At 55.9% G+C, this 15,186-nt stretch overlaps 1 long non-coding RNA gene across 1 annotated transcript; it reads right to left on the reverse strand.

Annotated features, from left to right (window-relative positions):
- Positions 1-1,685: 1,685 nt before the first annotated feature.
- Positions 1,686-5,924, reverse strand: LOC138425274 (uncharacterized). Its single transcript, XR_011251147.1, has 2 exons — positions 3,343-5,924; positions 1,686-2,602 (listed from the first exon to the last, which is right to left on the reverse strand). It is a non-coding gene; the product is annotated as an uncharacterized lncRNA (long non-coding RNA).
- Positions 5,925-15,186: the final 9,262 nt, after the last annotated feature.

The following is a 15,186-nucleotide window of genomic DNA, read 5'->3' on the forward strand; positions in this document are numbered from 1 at the left end:
GGAGGGGGCACTGAGTGCCAGCCAGGGAGCCAGGATGCAGGGCGTGCACAGGCCGGGGGCGGGGAGCCTGTTCCACACCGCATCCCTCGTCGGCTTCCACGGCCGGACACCAGCCACGGCCCTGAAGGTGGGCAGGGGCTCGGCCCGGGTCACCAAAGCCAGGGGGACTTGTATTCTCTCTCATCCCAGACCTCGGGATTTCCCACGACCCCAGCTGTTAGCCTTTCAGGTATGCTGCTCTCAGTGTGACTGTTTCGTGACTCAGCACTTTTCAGAGGAGCAAACTCACACCCGGAGGAGCACCCACTCCGCGGATGGGGTAGGCCCTTGTGCTGGGGACATGCGGCCATCGTGGCCTTGTCGCTGTTGGGAGGGCCCCCTGAAGGCGCTGGGGAGCCCGTGGGGTGGCTGACACGAGGAGACGCGGGAGGAAGTGGAGACACAGCTGCCGGTTGAGGCTCCGGGCGCGGCCTCCCAGGCTTCTTCAGAATCCTGGCAGCCCTCGGAGCCGAGGACCGCCCCCCCAGGAGCGGACAAGGAGGACGGGGAACAAAAGCGGCTTCTCCCGAACACTGTGCGGCTCCGGGGGAAGGGTCACGTGACGCAGAGCAAAGCTCAGTCTGCAAGGCCCGGCGGGGGAGGGGGCGGAGAGGAGGAGGGGAGGGAGGAGGGGAAGGAGGAGAGGGGGCGGGGAGGGGGAGGAGGCGGCCGGCGGCTCAGAGCGCTGGGGGTCTTCAGCGTCACAGCCCCTTTCCTGCCAGGGTGCCAGCCCGGCCCCTCGGCCCCCGAGCCCCTCCCAGAGCGTAGACCTGCAGGGCCCAGACCGTGGCTGCCGGGTGGGTCCCTTCCTGGTGTTTTCTTCCCGGCCCTGAAGAGGAGTCCAGCGGCCCAAAAACGAAAGACGCGGCCCATGAAAGCAGCTGTTATTTCAAGGAGAGCGGGGAGCAAGCCAAAGGAAAAATGAAAAGGTCCAGCGACAAAACGCCCATTCATGGGCTCACTCGGCAAACATTTACTGAGGCCATCTGTGCTCCAGGCCCGCCCCGAGTGCTGGGGGCACAAAGATGCCCTTGAGCGCGCGCCCCGCCCCCGGCTGCCCAGCCCGTCCGCCCGGCGCGCGGGGAGGGCCGCACCCCTCCACCCCCGACGCTCAGCTTCCGGAGAGCGGCCGTGTGCACGCGCATCGCGCCCGGATGAATGGACCTGCGCACTGTGCGGGGCGCAGGTGCGTCCGTGCTGCCCGATACCTGGTTACTCTCCGGGGCGGGAGATGGAGACCACCAAGGGGCCCAGGAAGGCGTGCAGTGCCCACCAGGAGGGTCCTGAAGCCGTCCCCTCTGATCTGAGCACTTTCTGCATTGATCCTTGACTAGCCTACGAGTCTATGTGCCTGTACAGGTATTTATAGACACGTCTGTGTAGACTCAGAGAGCAGGAGGCCTTCCACGGCACCTTTTCCACTGCCTCTGCACAGAACCAGATCTAAACAGAACTGGCCCCTTCCCTATTTGCCCCAAATTTTATCACATCTCCACCAAAAAGGTCTTTACCCCAGTCCATAAAATGCAGTAATTAAGTCCATTGATCCGAATGATGGTTCTGTTGCAGGAAGAGGGACCCCTTCCAGGGCCGGAAACCGGGCTCTTGTCTAACACTCAGAAATGAATTGTCCGAGGAGACACATGTGCTGACAAAGCAAGAGATTTTATTGGGAAAGGGCACCCGGGTGGAGAGCAGTAGGGGAAGGGAACCCAGGAGGACTGCAGGTGATGGGATCAGTTTCCAGGTGGTCTTTGGCCAATCATTCTAATTTTAAGTCTTTCCTGGTGGCGCGTGCATCGCTCAGCCAAGATGGATGCTAGCGAGAGGGATTCCAGAAAGTGGACGGACACGCGATGTCTCCTTTAGACCTTTCCCGAACTTTTCCGGTTGGTGGTGGCTTATTAGTTCCATATTCCTTTTCAGGATCTCCTGTCATAAAACAGCTCATGCAAATGGTTACTATGGTGCCTGGCCAGGGTGGGCGGTTTCGATCAGTGTGCTTCCCCTGACAGTTCCTGGTCTATAGGGAAAGTGAGTTCCCAGCTTTTCACTTACCCATGCATATGTTTATCCTACAAATTATTGAGTGACAACTGTGCTGTGTACCAGGCACCAGGGGAACAAAAGAAAATGAAGACAAAGCTCTTTTTAACGAAAGGAATGGAAAAGCAAATAACTACACTGCAGCACGGCAAGGGCTGGGCTCGAGGCAAAGTGGGTAGGGTGGGGCCGCCCAGCGCAGATGGAGCCCTCAGGAGGAGCTCCTGGAAGAGGCGGCGCCATGCAGGAGGATGAGGGGAGTCAGATGGACGACGGGAGGCCTGGGCACGGCTGGGGGAATGTGCAGGGTGATGAGCAGTTGAGATGGACGACGGGAGGCCTGGGCACGGCTGGGGGAATGTGCAGGGTGATGAGCAGTTGAGATGGACGACGGGAGGCCTGGGCACGGCTGGGGGAATGTGCAGGGTGATGAGCAGTTGAGATGGACGACGGGAGGTCTGGGCACGGCTGGGGGAATGTGCAGGGTGATGAGCAGTTGAGGTCCGCCTGGAGAACACACCTGGGACGCAGGGCAGAGAAGGTTCAGAGGCTGGTACACAGACAGGGAGAGAGATGAGCTGAGAAGGCGCTGACGCGGACGGAAGGGGAGGACTACAGTCCGCAGGATTCTCCCAGCCGACCTGGCTCTATAAGAAACCCTCATCTGAACGTCTAGGACCCCACTCAGAGTGGGAACTCGGCCTTAAAAATGGAGGAAATTCTGCAGCAGGCTACAGCATGAGGAACCTGAGGATACTGTGCTCAGTGAGATAAGCCAGACACAGGGGGAGAGGAACGGGGAGCTAGTGTCTAATGGGGTAGAGTTTCAGATTTGCAAGATGAGGAGTCAGCCCTATGGATGGATGGTGTGATGGCTACAAAACAGTGTGAACGGATGTGATACCACAGACCTTATACTTCAGAATGGTTAAAAGGGAAATTTTATGTATTTTACCATATTTTTTATATTTTTTTTAGAAAAAGAAAGGTGACCTTAGCTTGGAAAGCCAACTACATTCATATGATGTATTCAACCAGACCCCTAAGAAGGCTTCCCTGGTAGCTCAGCCAATAAAGAGTCTGCCTGCAATGCAGGAGACCCGGGTTCGATCCCTGGGTCGGGAAGATCCCCTGGAGAAGGAAATGGCAACCCACTCCAATATTCTTGCCTGGAAGATCACATGGATGGAGGAGCCTGGCGGGCAACACCCCATGGGGTCGCAAAGAGTCAGACACACAACCAACACACACACGCCTCACCCTAAGAAGCCGGCACGCACTCTGCTGTCCAAACCATGCCAGGCCCTCACGACAGTCTGGGCCCTGGGACCTGCCGCAGCGGCGCTTGTACCTGGACAAACATCTCCTTGAGCAACAAAATACAAAGATACTGAATGGCCGGGACTAAAAATAACTGCAGGCACGCCCAGCTGAGCAGATTATGAACAAGATACTAAAGAGGCCACTTCCGAGGTGCCGGGAGCAAAGGCAGGTCCTGGGCATGGTCTCTGCACACAGCGCCACCGGGGTGGGGGGCCAGCAGACCACCTAAGCCACCCTCCAGTCTGCCCCCACGCTCACCCCATTTAAGGGGCCGGCCCGCCCTCCTCAGGGAGCACCCAGGGCACCTGTTACTGGTCTTGACTCCTTCACGCTGCTGAGCCCCCAGAAAAGCTTTGCCTGGATTTCTGTCTGGCCTCCTATCAACTTCTATTGAACAAGAATCCAAGGACCCGGGTGGGAACACTCTCCGAGAACCCCCAACGAACACTGAATTGTTTGTTACTGATGCTGCAGAGGTCCTGGTTCACAGTTCTGTAAACTTCCAGATCAACTTCATTTCCAAGAGCCCCTCTGGGTCAGTGGCCCCTTTCTGGACACTCCTCTCTGGAAGCCACGGCTAAAAGCCCACCACGGCTTCCAGGCCCGGAAGAGGCACTGTGCAGCCCCTGCCCCCAACTCGCCCAGCCCAGCTGCGCAGCAGGCCTACGGGGGAGGCGGCAGGACCTCCGCCTGGCTGCAGAGCTCAGTGGTAAGCTCCTTGCCCACAGGCCCTAGGCGCTGTGCTGAGGTGAGAAGCCAGCATTCCAGGCAAGCAATCAGCGCATCGCCCCCTTACACCTCCTCGCTCCTTGCACTTTGCTTCGGGTTGCAGCACGCAAGTGCAGCCTCCGGGGCCCAGCTCTGCCACTTGGGTTTTTCCCACTCACTTGGCACCAGACCCTGACCCCTGGCGTGCTCTCAGCTAGCAGTGTGGATGCCGTCTGCCTGCCGGGGTGCCCGCCGCAAGCGGGGAGCCGCTGCCACGTTCCACATGTCCTCTCACGCCACCCAGGGAGGCGTCCGCGTCCTTCCGTTTCTCCGTTTAGGTCACGGTTTGAGTCCAGACTGGGTGTTCTTCGCTCTCTGCTCGCCCACTTGGTCTGAGAGACCTGGGCTCCCCTTGCAAGTGTCTTTAAGGCCTTGCTCCGGGTTCAGAAGACGTCCCCCATCCGTCTGTGTTCCTGACTCATCGGCTTGCTTGTCTCCTGTACCCCAGCCCTTCCCTGCCACAGGGCCCAGTTTCCAGTCCAACCATAGCAGCGAGAGCACTGCAACCCCAGCCCAGGGTTCGCTGGGGGCGGCGGGGAGCGCTCCAGAGCCGCCCAGACGCTACTGGACCCGCAGGGTGGACCTGAGGCTGCAGGATCAGCGCCCGGCGGGCCGCCGCCCTCCTGCACAGACGCCGGGAAGGCCGCAGCACCTTCAGCTGCTCCTCTTTCATCTCGAAACTGCATGGCCGGGTGGGGCTCAGGGCAGAGAGAATAGGACTCACCTGCTGGGTTTAAGGGGCACCGTGGGTTCCGGAAACCCACACCGCTGCTAAAGAGGCACGGAGACTGCGGTCAACCGGTGCAGTTCCATCACTGTCTTCTCGTGGCTAAAATGAAATCCTCCAGGGTGCACAGGCCCAACTACCCTCCCTCAGCACCCCAGCACCCCGCCCCACGGCCCCTAAGCGAACGGGCCTCTCCCAGGCCCCTCGAATCACTGCGTGGGCGCTCCTGGAGGCGCTCACTGAAACCAGGGCCACACTGCGCCCTTCCCGGGCGGCGCATGGGGGCCCGGAGAGAGTTCAGTCTGGGTGGCTGGTCTGGAGCAAAGAGGGCCTCACAGAGGCTGCAGAACATAGGTTCACCTCTCTCTGCCTTTGCCCAGGGGGTCACCTCTGTGATGACCCTGTAATTACTAAAGACACCAGTATTTAAGCTGAGGGTTTGCTTTTTTTTTAAGTGAAATCCCAGAATCAATCACTTGTCTCCCACACCAGGTACTCTGTAAACATTCAGAGAGAGTGAGAGGAAGAGATGGAGGGAGGGAAGTGATGGGAGGGTGGGTTCGCCAGGCCAGGACCGAGAGCTCCTCCGTGACTCACCTTGACAGCATCTAGTCCGAAAGCCGCCTAGACTCACCGTCACTCCGGCCTCTGCAGCCCTTAATTACTTGTCTGACCACACGCTCGATTTAGCAGAGAGCAGAAAGGTTTGGGGAATCGTAAGAACCGGCTAAACAAAAGCAATGAGGGGAAGGAGATGAGGACGGAAAAACATCAGAGACCCCAGGGCCTTCGCTAACCTGACCACCTGGGCTGCCGCTCAGCTCCAGGAGGGCGGGGTCCCGCCCGATTCTTCGCTTGTCTTTCTGGGCCTAGAACAGCGCCTGACACAGCAGACATTTGCTGGGTGAACTTGGTGGCCTCTCACACCTCTCTGAAGGATGACGCGCGGTGTGCTGGCTGGAAGATAACACTTCCAAGGGCCCCGAGGAGCCCACCACGGGGCCCAGCCTGCTGTCGTGGGGAGGCCCCAGGCCCCTTCCTCTGCCCTCCTGGGCCAGAACCAGGGACGCTTTGGGAAGCGAGCTCTGTCTGTCACTCTTGCCCTCCGCTGTGACAGGACCCCCTCTCTCTGGGTCCTTCTGATCATGAGGACAGTGGGCCTGCCCCGCCTGGGCACACGCCCGATTTCACTCAGTTTCCAGGATGAAGAAGCGGCTAGGACAAAGGGTCAGGCCCCCTGCGGCCATTCCGGACCATCTGATTCCTGACTGGGAATCACTATCACGCAGGGGTGGGTGGACACCACCTCGCTACACTTCAGATTCGCTGTTTAGTCACTCCGTCGTGTCCGACTCTTTGCGACCCCATGGACTGTAGCCCGCCAGGCTCCTCTGCCCGTGGGATCCCCCAGGCAAGGATACTGGAGTGGCTTCCCACGCCGTCCTCCAGGGGACCTTGCTGACCCAGGGATCGAACTCGAGTCTTCCGTGGCTCCTGCGTGGCAGGCAAATTCTTTACCCCTGAGCCATCAGGGAAGTCCTGCCCTTCAAATCACAGCGAGGATTTTTCTTTTTCCATCTTAACGTAGCTCGACAACATTTTTAAACTTTACAAATATTTTTAAGGGTAGGTCATTTTCATCATATTTTCATTAATGTTTAAAATAATTTACTAGGATTACAGTGACAAAATAAAGCAGGTAGTGGTGGGCAGCTGCATCTGCAGGGTCTCCTCTGTCTGGGGCTCAGCCTGGATAAACAAGAGTCAGTACAAGAGGACAACAGAAGCGGAGTCCAACCAGCGGCCCGTCTACTGTCGTGAGCCGGGTCAGGGGGAGGCCTGAGAGCTGACCCGGGGCCTGCCAAGGCTCAGCTCTGGAGCCTGAGGACATTCCAGAATCTTGCAAAAGGTGGTGGCAAACAGTCCCCCGCTCCACGGTGGGAGGACGGCAGGGAGGTCACCGAGGTCAGAGCAGAGTGCAGAGGGCCTGGGAGTCTGGAGGGGGGCTCTCTGCAGGGCGTCCCACCACACGGGAGCGTGCTCGGAGGAGGCAGTGTCCGCAGGCCTGGAGGGGAGCCCAGTGGGAGCGAGGGGTGGGGGACAGTGAAGAGGCCCAGAGCCCCACCCCCTGGGAGGAGGTGTCCAAGCGGACCCTGTGGGCACCCTCAGTCATCCTCCCGAAAGACCGAGTCCTCAGGCCAGCATCACCCCGGACGGTCGTCATTGCCAGTAGGATGAGGTCTCTGCATTTGCTGATGGCAGCTCCTGGAGCCCACGGCCTAGGCACATTTCGTCCCAGAAACCTCATTTGATCCCCCTGGCCTGTCAGCAGATCACTGGAGCCTGTCTCTTCCCTAAAGAAGAGAAATCCAGAGCCATGGGTACTGCGTCCTGTGGGTATGAGCAGAGCAGCATGGAGAAGCCGCAGGTTTGGCTGCCTTGCTTTCCGTCCCAAGATGGCGTACATCACCCTCCGCTCCGGTGAGCGCAGCGGGGCCCGCTGTCACGCGCCCCCAGGGGACAGCCTGGGGTTCTGTGAGCTGTCTTTGCTGCCATCCTGCACTCGGGATGTCTTCCTTCTTCCGCCCACAAGCTTTCACTTCCTCTGCAGGTCTCTGCTTTGTGCTGCAAGCCCAGCAGAAATTTTTGGGCAAATGTCATACCCAACTGACCTCTCAGCCCTCAGCTTACGTTGAAAACAAAGGATTTAGCAGCGGTTTGTCTGTGAACCCTGCATCTTCCTCCTCTTTCTTTAAAATACTGTTGCTGCAGGGCCTGGCCTCCTCGGCAGCTGCAAATGCAGTGATTCGCAACTTCGATTTCCTTCTCTCTGTGAGCAAGGCGCCTCACACATCTTTCTAAGGGTTTCTGCATAATTTTGTTAGTTCACAGAGCTCAGAGTGTTCCTAATTCCTCCATCACTGCTCCACGCTCCTCTTAAATCTGGTCATGTTCCTCATAAGCCTGATGGAGTTTAGACCTCATCTTTTCTTTACTAATTTAGTTTTATTACAGCTTTTAAAAAATCTTCTTTCTGCCTCTGTGGGTTTTTACAGAATTCCTTATGAAACACGTGACATTTCCATAGAGTTCTGGCTTCCTAGTAGCTTGTCCTGTTTCTTTCCACGGCACTTATCCTTCGTCATCAAAGTAAGAAGCGGATTTTCTACTGCAGTCTGGTTCCTCTCTTCAAGCCCCCGACAGTGTGTCTTAAAGCCCACTCACCTCCTCAGGCACACTCTTTGCATCCTGACTTCTAATGTTGCCTTTGTTGCTTTGATTTCTGCCTAAAATTTTACGGTTTGCTGAGAATTTTATATTTTCGTGGGACATTTTTAAACATCTGCGCGTCTGTAGTTCCATCATCTGAAATCTTCTACTGTTTGTAGCAGAGAAGTTTCCAGAATAAACTGGCAAACAACCAATTCCCTGTAAGGAGGTAATAATTCCAATTTCAGGGAACTTGATGAGGACCTGGCAGCCTCGGGTCCTCGGCCAGCGTCTTAGAAAAGCATTTCCAGCATCCTTCACGAAGGCCCAGTTGAAGGACTTCTGTGTCTGTCTCTGGGCTGAGTTCAGAGGGACCTTCATCCTTTAGGTCATGTGCTGTCAAACAACCAACCTTTCCAAGATCTATTTCTACATTCTCTGAGATTCTTTTTCTTTCTTTCCAAAACGACTCGCAGAAGCTACATTTCCTCAGTCCTTTTATGTCCCAAAATACCTATTATCTTTAAAATTAAATGTAACTGGGCATGCAAATATTAAGGCATATTTTCCTCAAAATTTTTATAGGAATTGTTCTATCATGTTCTAGCATTGACTGTTGCTTTATAAAATCTGGATAACTGATTTTTTCCACCTGTATAAATGACCTGGTGTGTTTCTGTTTCTAACCTGCTGCTGCGTGTGTTGGAAACAGCTAGGTTCTCTGGTTGCTATATATTCGAGATGTTTTGTTTACTAGAGGAATATATATTGTTTGCCTGCACTTCATTTCCAGCAATGTGGGAGATATAAAGGCTAATAAGACATGGTTCCTGCCATCAAGGGGTCAAAACCCAGCAGGAAACAGAGGCCTCAATGGAATGAACCCCATCCTCATGCAGAAATCTAGTCTGGAGGTGGGGCCGGCAAAGCAGCCACTGCAGTGTGGGAAGAAACTGTGAGGATTCCTATTTATGCTTATTCCCTATAGCTCCTCCGTCCACGGGATGCTCCAGACGAGAATCCTCGAGTGGGCTGCCGTGCCCTTCCCCGGGGTCGGACCTGCCTCTCCTGTGGCTCCTGCGTTGCAGGCGGATTCCTTACTGCTGGGCCACAGGGGAAGCCCTACCACAAAAATTAAGAAATTAATATACTAGTTAATGTTTTAAATAGTTAGGGTTCCTGGTGATGCTGGGGCCTCACCGGATGCTGTGCGTCGTGGTCACCTGTTGTGAATCATTCCCTGGAGCGGAGGAAGCGATGGCGGGTTGGCCACCATGTTATCTAGACTTTGCTCCCCTGGTCCTCACAGCTGGGCTTAAAACACTACAGAAAAGAAACTGCAAAGTGAAGAGATTAGTGACGCAAACACAGGAAAAATAAGGAGATGGCAGAGCTTAGACTCTGCTCCTTCCACAGGCTCTTAGTCAAGCCCATTGACAGGTAAGAAAATCATGAGTAGCTCAAGTCTGGTGAGATGTTGTCCAAAATAAAATTAGACATTAGACAATGGTGTATTTGAAATGTTGACTACCTTCTGATGTCACTCAGGATAACATGGCACCTCAAGATACTGGCTTGTAAAAATAAATGTATACAATTTATGGATAAATACCTTGGGCATAAATAAACAATAAATATGTTGGGTTTGTGGGAGCTTCTCAGATGGTGCTAGCAGTAAAGAATCTGCCTGCCAACGCAGGAGACATAAAAGGGGCAGGTTTGATCCCTGGGTCAGGAAGATCTCCTAGAGAAGGGAATGGCTACCCACTTCAGTATCCTTGCCTGGGAAATCCCATGGAGAGAGGAGCCTGATGGGCTACAGTCCACGGGTCGCAAAGAGTTGGACACGACTGGAGTGACTGAATACATATTGGGCATGTATCCTCAACTTTTTTTTTAATGGGTAGAGGTGTACAATGAACAAGCGGGGTGATCACTGCTTTTAGGTAATAAATGTAAGCCCTACGCTAACCAGAGAAGAGGCCTCCGGGAGCAGAGCAGCACCAACTCATTGTTCCAGGTGACCTGCTGGGGGTGGGGTGGGGGTGGGGAGGGTCGTAGGTCGTTGTGCTGCAGCCAGAAGAACAATGGAGATGTCGCCAGTAAAGAAGAGGAGAGGCTTCTCCAGTCAGTGGAGCAGACGGAGACTCAGAGATTGGAGAGCACCTCCCGAAAGGGAGATGGGTGGGCAGGGTCAAGTCTCCTGGGGCACACTGTGGAGGCAGAAGGGGGTGGGTAGCACTGGGAAGGTAGACCACCCGGGTTGGAGTGGCCTCAGTGCTGTGCTAAGAATTTGGGCCAGAGACTGAACTACAGGGCATCGGTGGAGACGTGAGAACAAGGAGAGCCATCAGCCAGTCAGTGCTGAGATGCCTCTGACCCTTTGGTGCAAAATAAGGGGCAATAAGCGATGAAACTGACATGAGTATTAAAACATCTGTCTACTGTCTCTGTGCTTATCGCCTATCTATCTATCTATCCACCACCGGGAAACTTGGGGCACCATATTAGCATCAAGACGAAAAAATGCCTCTGTATATTTCAGAGAGAGTGATAAGCTATTTTTAATTGTGGTAAAATGCACACAAACATAAAATCTGCCCTCTCCCTCATTTTACAATTGCCTCTCAGGCATTAAGCTCATTCACACTGTGGTGCAGCCACTACCGCAGACCTCTCCAGGACGCTTTTCATCTTGCAAAACTGAAGGTCTGTCCTCAAAAAATACTCACTCCCCATCCCCCTCCCCTAGGCCCTGGGCCCCCACGCTCACCCTCTCTGCCTCTGCGAACTTGACTACTCTAGGTGCCTTGCATACATTAAATCATTATTTTTGTCTTCTTACAACTGGCTTATTTCACCAAGCACAGTATCTTCAAGGTTCATCCATGTTCCAGCTGGTGTCAAAACATCCTTCCTTTTAAAGACTTAGTAGTACTCCATGCTGGAGAAGGGAATGGCAACCCATTCCAGTGTTCTTGCCTGGAGAATCCCAGGGGCAGAGGAGCCTAGCAGGCTGCCGTCTATGGGGTCGCAGAGTTGGACACGACTGAAGTGACTTAGCAGCAGCAGCAGCAGCAGCAGCAGCAGCATCTCACGCATGTGTGTGGACCACACTTGATTTGTGCTAATACATCCGTCTATCTCTGGACACTTAGGTTGCTTCCACTTGGGCTATGGTGAATAATGCCGCTGTGGACATAAGTGTGCAAATATCTGTACAAAATCCTTTCAGCTCTTTTGAGTATACGTGAGAAGCCAAATGTTTTGATAAATTGTCTCTCTAGAGATTACTAGGGAAGAGCGAAATTCTCCCCGAGATTCTCTTAAGGAATTATTTTCTTGAAAATGGACCATGGATGTGCGGAGGCCAATGACAAGAAGGCTGGGCAGGTCAAGCCAAGAGTCCCTGTTAAAAGCTGACCTGCTTCTGCAGTGACGGTGTCAACGACCAGGTTAATGGTTAATGGTGACCAGCCATCCAAAGGCCAGAGGCAAAGGGTAGACAGTCACAGACACTCTGTGGACTTGTGTGCCTCTGTCTATCTGAACACACAGGTTTTAATTTTATTTAAGTGGCAGGCAAAGCTCTGGGGCAGATCTGGAAGCGAGCGGTGAGCTGCCTGGGTCTCCATGTGCCCAGTGGCTGGGAGGCCGGTTTCTCCTGGGAGGGGGGCAGCCTCGCAACCACATTGATATAACACTCTACTACAGCAACTGCGTGAAACTTAAAACGCACCCCCCCTAGATTCCTGAGCGTAGCATTCATCTCATAAACTTGTTTCTACCCTTGGGACTTCACGGATGGCACCTGCCGGTCTTAGTATTCCGGAAGGCTCCCATTCAAGGGTATTTTCTACCCTCTGCTTGCCTTTTCCGCACAGTCTGGCTTGGTCAGGAGCTGTCCTTCACCAAGGATTCACAGAGTCCGCATCCTCTGGCCTGCCCTCCCCCAGCCCGAGAATCTCAGGGGCTCCGACGGTGTGGGGGAGGGCGCGGGGGTCCGGAGAGCGCGGTCCGACTCCCTCTGCCAACCTGCAGGACAAAGAAGGCAACGCTCTCGGCGCGGAGAGCCCAGCGCTCTCAGGCTGGCCTGAGGCCACTTTCACCCCAGTTCGGAGGCCGGCCTCCGGAAAACTGCCAGCCTGACGGAGGAACAAAAGGGAAGGTCGCCGCCCCCTCCCCCGCCCGCACTCCGGGCCTCAGCATCGCCCCGCTCGGTCCCATCCTTTGTTACCTGGGCCGGCTGCTCCCACAGGGCCCCACGGCCGCGGAAGACGAGGCTCCGAGCCTCCCACCCGGCCCTTTGATTAGAGGGCCTGGGGCGGCCCTGCGGGCACGGCTGGCTTCCTGTTGGGGGGGAGGAAAGGGGGCCATCCACAGGGGCAGTGACAGCTGAGGAAGCCCCCGTCCTGGGGGGTCCCAGGAGCCCCCCACCCCCCCACCGCCCAGGCACAGTGTAGGGCTGGACCCCTTTCTAGCCCCGGTTCTGCGGCCATTGACCCCTTTACATGAATGTTAGGGCTGGTAGCTTTCCAGTATTTCTAGCTGGAGCGCATTGAGACGAGTGAGAAGGGAAATAATGATGGATTTGCAGCCGCTTTCTTTCAGTTCCTCTTCATTCATTGGCTAAGTGTCGGTTGCCCAGGAAACCGCGGGCATCTCAATGGCAGAGTAGTCTGTCAGGCTACCCGCGCCGCGAGCTGGGTGTTAAGTAGTGAATGCAGGCGGGCAGTGGGAAAACCGGAAAGCTCTAAGCCTTGCAGTTTCAGTCTATGCAAAAGCACACATCTTGGTTTAAGAAAATAATGCTTTAACAATTCACTACTCATTCGGCTATGCAATGCCCCCTCCCAATCAGACTTTTTCAGTTAATTAACACAATGACTCTCTGTGTTACCGATGAAAGCAAAAATCACTTGAGAATTTGCCCTTGAAAATACTCTGAAAAGCGTGAGAGCAAACAGAATTTTAGTAGCTTAAGGGGTATCTTACTCGCCACAGCCACAAAATGTCATGCATGAAATAAAGGTTGGATTTTAGTTTACAGTGTTATCTCCATAATGTCGAGGGAGGGGACAATTTAGAAATGTTAATACATCATTAAAATTAACAGCATGTAAAGGACGGTAAAATATATTGCTCTAACACCTTCACGTCTGATGCACAGCGACCCAGATGGAGAGGAACTGTGCGTGATAAACAGGCAAAAAGAAACGCTGTGATGCCGGGAAAAGGAACTGAGATTAATTTTTTTTTTTTTTTTTTTTTGCTTTGAAAGCCCCTCACCAGCCTCTTCTCTGGCAGCTACCCAATACAGGTGAGGAGGGTTGGCTGACGAACTGAAACCTCAGGGGGAGGGCTGGCCGCCTTCAAGACTCACCCTTGCCATGCAAAGCCAGCTCCTTGTGAAAAGTAAGATACGCAGTATCGTGCTTCCAAACTGAGGAGGGGGCGTGGAGCGGCCAACGAGGCTGGCAGCTCAGTAGAGGCGGGGGCGCGGGACGGTGCCCGGCAAACCGAAGGAGAGGAAAGCGGTGCTGGGGCCCGAAATGCTGCGTCCCCGAGGGCATCCGGGCTTTCCGAGGGACGAGTTCCAGCCTCACCCCGTCCTAAGCCCCGTTCCTGAGAGAAAGCCCGGGGAAAGGGCGTTTTCCCCACATCTTGGACACGAGTGTCCACCCCTGGCGGTGAGACAGGGGCCGGCGGGGCTCAGCCGCGGGGCGTGGGGCGGATCCCGGAGGGCAGCGGCGCTCTGCCCTGGCCCGCTCGAACCGCGCCGGCGCTTTCGCTCTGGCTGCGCGGGTGTGGCCCTCGCTTGCCCCCTTCCCGCGTGGTCCGGTCCCGCCCGAGCCGTCACCCCGGGTCCACCACAACCCTTTCTGCCTGGACGCGATCCCTTTCCTGAGGGCTGGGCCTGAGCCCTGACTCTGACTTGCGGCGTGACTTAGGGCATCCTTTTCCCTGGACGCTTTTGCATCTGCAGGAGAGGACTAGCACTAACTCGGAGTCAGGACTCGGTCCTTGGAGTCCCACAAGCGGGCACGTGGGCGACCTTCCGCCGCTCTGCCCCTCGGCCGGCCCCTCCCCACCCGGACTTCGGCAGCCGTGTCTGGGGACCGCCATCCCAAGCTGGGGGTGTCTAGGGGCGCCGAGCTTTTGTTCTCTCCGCCTCTCTTTGTGCGCTGGAATTGGGCTGAAAGCCCCCTTCCGCCCGCAGCGGGAAGGGAGGCGATGACAGCTTGCTGATACTTGGGGGGCGAGGGGAGGGTCTCACTCGACAGCTGCGGGCTGCGCTCCGCAGAGAGAACCCGGGTCATTCGACCCCTCTGGCCTGAGGATGAAAAGGGGTCACGTCACCTCGCAGACGACCCGTCAAGGGTCGAGGTGGGGGACAGGAAGCTTCGCCCACGGAATTGCGGGGACGAGGTTCCAGCGCTCTCTCTTACACACACACACACACACACACACACACACACACACACACACGAAAGGTAACAAAGAGATCAGCTCCTTCTTGGACTCCCTAGAAATGGAAGGTTTGAAGGCGTGTCGGGGCCGCGTCCGCGCACTCGCGCCGTGGGCCGTCAGGGTCGCGCGCGGCCCCGCCCGCCCGTGCTGCAGTCTCCAGGCGGGCCCCTCGCCCGCATCGGCAGCACCAAGGTTGGGGACCTCGTGGCCGCCTCGGCTTCCTGCGCCTGGTGGATGATGAGAATGTCAGCGGTGGGGCAGGGGGCGATCTCCCTGGGGACCCGTCCCCGTAGTAGACATAAGATGAACTGAGCCCAGCGTGGCGGTCAGACGCTCGGGCGTGGGCGGCCCACGCGTTTCCAGCTCTTTGTTCAGCCGCCGCCCCGCCTCCGAACCCCACCCTCTTCTGATCGCTGGACCGTCCACCCTGCGCGGCCAGCCAGCCACACCCACCCCACCGGCTCCCAAGGAACAAAAGCCGCGGGGAGGAGGGGTCCTGGGTACCAGCCGGGGAGCTGCGGACTCTTGGAGAGGGTCGGGCAGGGCGGTGGAGGCCCCGAGGTGGCCCGGTCCCCGGACGCCGCGGCCACAGAGAAAGGGAGCGA

This window comes from Ovis canadensis, chromosome 20, assembly GCF_042477335.2.
Source record: "Ovis canadensis isolate MfBH-ARS-UI-01 breed Bighorn chromosome 20, ARS-UI_OviCan_v2, whole genome shotgun sequence".
NCBI lineage: Eukaryota > Metazoa > Chordata > Mammalia > Artiodactyla > Bovidae > Ovis > Ovis canadensis.